The 4,073-nt window shown below is 50.7% G+C and overlaps 1 pseudogene; it reads left to right on the plus strand.

Moving 5' to 3' along the window:
- Nucleotides 1-815: 815 nt before the first annotated feature.
- Nucleotides 816-2,830, plus strand: LOC135530494 (AP-5 complex subunit sigma-1-like; annotated as a pseudogene).
- The last annotated feature ends 1,243 nt before the right edge of the window (nucleotides 2,831-4,073 follow it).

Below are 4,073 nucleotides of genomic sequence, written 5' to 3' on the forward strand. Positions count from 1 at the left end.
ATGTTGTAGGTAGGATTTAGGCCAGTTGTAGGTAGAATTTAGGCCTGTTGTAGGTAGAATTTAGGCCTGTTGTAGGTAGAATTTAGGCATGTTGTAGGTAGAATTTCGGCCTAAATGTAAACTGAAAAGCATAATAATGATCTATAATATGATACATAAAGAACCTATTCAAACCTAAAGTAAAATACAGTGGTGTAAAGTACTAAGTACAAATATCTGTACTTTACTATTTATATTTTTGACAGCTTTTCCTTCACTACATTCCTAATGAAAATGATGTACTTTTTACTCCATATATTATCCCCGACACCCAAAAGTACTCGTTACATTTTGAAAGCTTGGCGGAATAGGAAAATGGTCTAATTCACAAACTAAACAGAGAACATCCCAATCATTCCTCGCAGTAAGCTCTGATCTGGAGGACTTTCTAAACACATGATTAATTTGTAAATGGAGAGTTGGAGAGTGCCCCTGGCTGTCTGTAAATTAAACAAAACAAGAACATGGTGCTGTCTGGTTTGCTTAATTTAAGGAATCTGAAATTATTTATACTTTCACTTTTGATACTTATGTATATTTTAGCAATTACATTTACTTGATAATTAAGTATATTTAAAACCAGGTACTTTGACTTTTACGTGAGTGATTTTCCTATTAAGGTATCTTGACGTTTACTCCGTATGACAATTGTACTTTTTAAACCACTGGTAAATCTGGATCTACTTATTCGGTTTAAATCGATGAACACATTTCTTCATGCTCTCTCTACGCTGACAGTGGCTCCTCTGGTGTTGCCTCCAAATGACTGCATCTGTCTTGTCACCTGATCGAATCCAGGAAGCAAAGCGTAACAAGCACTGCAATCTGACATCCCTGTAGTTATCGACAGAGAAAGACGAACTAGATCGATATCTTAGTTCATTAAGTCACACAGCGACACCATGGTTCAATGTTTCCTGATCCATACCGTTAGCCCGGTAAGCACTCTGGCCCCCGGGGAGAGCCGCGTGCTCTACTCCCGTGTGTTTGGACCGGAGGAGGGCGCGCTGACCGGGGGCGGACAGAGAACTGGGACCGGAACAGAAATACAAGGCGTTTTGACATACGGGCGAGGCCACTCTGCAAAATGTCAAATAGAATGTGACTGCGTAGCGGTGGTAGCGAGGTGAGCGAGGGTTCCGGCCTGGTCACAGTAGTGTACTAGAAATACAATGTTGTTGGTCAACAGTAGTGTTCTATATAGAATAGGGTTTGACAGGCGAGGGCCTGGCCACTAAGGGCCCTGGTGACAATCCTGTAATGTCAAATAGTGCCCTGTCAAATGTGATAGGGGAATGTCCTGGTCAACAGTAGTGTTCTTTGAAGGGTCCTGGTCAACAGTAGTGTTCTATATAGGGAATACTGTAAGTAGGTCATCGTCAACAGTAGTGTACTATATAGGGAATAGGGTTCAGCAGTAGTGTACTATATGGGGAATAGGCCCTGGTCAACAGTAGTGTACCCTGGTCAATGATAGTGTTCTTATAGGGAATAGGGCCCTGGTCAACAGTAGTGTTCTATATAGGGAATAGGGTCCTGGTCAACAGTAGTGTTCTATATAGGGAATATGGCCCTGGTCAACAGTATGGGGTGGTCACTATGTTCTATATAGGGAATAGGGCCCTGGTCAACAGTAGTGTTCTATATAGGGAATAGGGCCCTGGTCAACAGTAGTGTACTATATAGGGCCCTGGTAGGTGTTCTAATAGGGTCCTGGTCAACAGTAGTGTACTATATAGGGAATAGGGCCCTGGTCAACAGTAGTGTTCTATATAGGGAATAGGGCCCTGGTCAACAGTAGTGTGTACTATATAGGGAATAGGGCCCTGGTCAACAGTAGTGTTCTATATAGGGAATAGGGCCCTGGTCAACAGTAGTGTTCTATATAGGGGAATAGGGTGCCAGTTGGTACCCAGTTTAGAAAACATTTCCCCTGTGTTATGTTCTGCCTTCACTACGCCCAAGGCTACACAATCCCTACCCCAGCGGGCGAGGGGAGTTTGACGTGATTTGCATTGCTGGGTGGTAGCCCACACTCATAGCGTAATCTATACATATATCAACAAAAGTGGCGACAGGAAGCAGGCGCGCTGCTGGCTTGATGTTGAAAAAAGCGACTTGCCTCCGACTGGCAGCTGTTGTGTGGTGGCTGGTGGGGAGGGGGCTGCTGCTTGACAGAGTTGGCTATACGCTATCTCCCCGTTAATGACACGATGGGCGAAAAAGCTGTCGCTCGACTACTAGAGGGACACTGGCTCTCCCGAGGGCTCGTTGCTAACTGTCTGTGTCGACCAAACTTTCTCTCTCTTTCCATAATACCAGCTCTGTCTCTCAGGCAGGTGTGGCAAGTACAGTGACCCAGTCCTGTGTTGCTCATGCCGGGTGTTGCTAGCAGGTAAAATGCTCATCTCTCTCTCTCTCTACTCCATCCCTCTCAGGCAGGTGTGTAGTGCAGTGACCCTGTCCGTGAGGCGTCAGGCCGGGTGTTGGTAGAGACCGTACTGGGAGAGGAGCTGGTAGCTCTCAAGAGGCTGACAGCGGGGTTCAGCGGCTGGGGGGAGGGGAGAGCCCTGGGCTCAGGGAGAGGAGTGCTCTGTGGCTGGGGGTCCAGAGCCTAGCCTTCACCCTGGTACCTGAGCCCCATGAGAACCTGCTTCTGGCTGAGGGGACCCTGAAGAACATCACCAGACACTGTCTGGAACATCCCAGCATGCTGGGGACGGGGAGTGAGGTGAGAGATGTGCCGGATGGTCACTGGGTCCTAACCTTCACCCTGGTCACTGGGATCTAGCCTTCACCCTGGTCACTGGGATCCTAGCCTTCACCTGGTCACTAGGTCTAGCCTTCACCCTGGTCACTGGGTCCTAGCCTTCACCCTGCTCACTAGGTCCATAGCCTTCACCCTGGTCACTGGGTCCTAGCCTTCACCCTGGTCACTGGGTCCTGGCCTTCACCCTGCTCACTAGGTCCTAGCCTTCACCCTGGTCACTGGGTCCTAGCCTTCACCCTGGTCACTGGGTCCTAGCCTTCACCCTGGTCACTAGGTCTAGCCTTCACCTGGTCACTGGGTCTAAGCCTTCACCCTGGTCACTGGTATCTAGCCTTCACCCTGGTCACTAGGTCCTAGCCTTCACCCTGGTCACTGGGTCTAGCCTTCACCCTGGTCACTGGGATCTAGCCTTCACCCTGGTCACTGGGTCCTAGCCTTCACCTGGTCACTGGGATCTAGCCTTCACCCTGGTCACTGGGATCTAGCCTTCACCCTGGTCACTAGGTCCTAGCCTTCACCCCTGGTCACTAGGTCTAAGCCTTCACCCTAGTCACTGGGATCTTAGCCTTCACCCTGCTCACTGGGTCCTAGCCCTTCACCCTGCTCACTAGGTCCTAGCCTTCACCCTGCTCACTGGGTCCTAGCCTTCACCCTGCTCTTTGGGTCCTAGCCTTCACCCTGCTCACTGGGTCCTAGCCTTCACCCTGCTCACTGGGTCCTAGCATTCACCCTGCTCACTGGGTCCTAGCCTTCACCCTGCTCACTGGGTCCTAGCCTTCACCCTGCTCACTGGGTCCTAGCCTTCACCCTGCTCACTGGGTCCTAGCCTTCACCCTGCTCACTGGGTCCTAGCCTTCACCCTGCTCTCTGGGTCCTAGCCTTCACCCTGCTCACTGGGTCCTAGCCTTCACCCTGCTCACTGGGTCCTAGCCTTCACCCTGCTCACTGGGTCCTAGCCTTCACCCTGCTCACTGGGTCCTAGCCTTCACCCTGCTCACTGGGTCCTAGCCTTCACCCTGCTCACTGGGTCCTAGCCTTCACCCTGGTCACTGGGTCCTAGCCTTCACCCTGCTCACTGGGTCCTAGCCTTCACCCTGTCGTCACTGGGTCCTAGCCTTCACCCTGGTCACTCTGGTCAGGTCTGGGTCCTAGCCTTCACCCTGCTCACTGGGTCCTAGCCTTCACCCTGCGTCACTCTGGTCACTGGGTCCTAGCCTTCACCCTGGTCACTCGTACTGGGTCCTAGCCTTCACCCTGGTCACTG

This window comes from Oncorhynchus masou, unplaced genomic scaffold (genome assembly GCF_036934945.1).
Source record: "Oncorhynchus masou masou isolate Uvic2021 unplaced genomic scaffold, UVic_Omas_1.1 unplaced_scaffold_13549, whole genome shotgun sequence".
Lineage (NCBI taxonomy): Eukaryota > Metazoa > Chordata > Actinopteri > Salmoniformes > Salmonidae > Oncorhynchus > Oncorhynchus masou.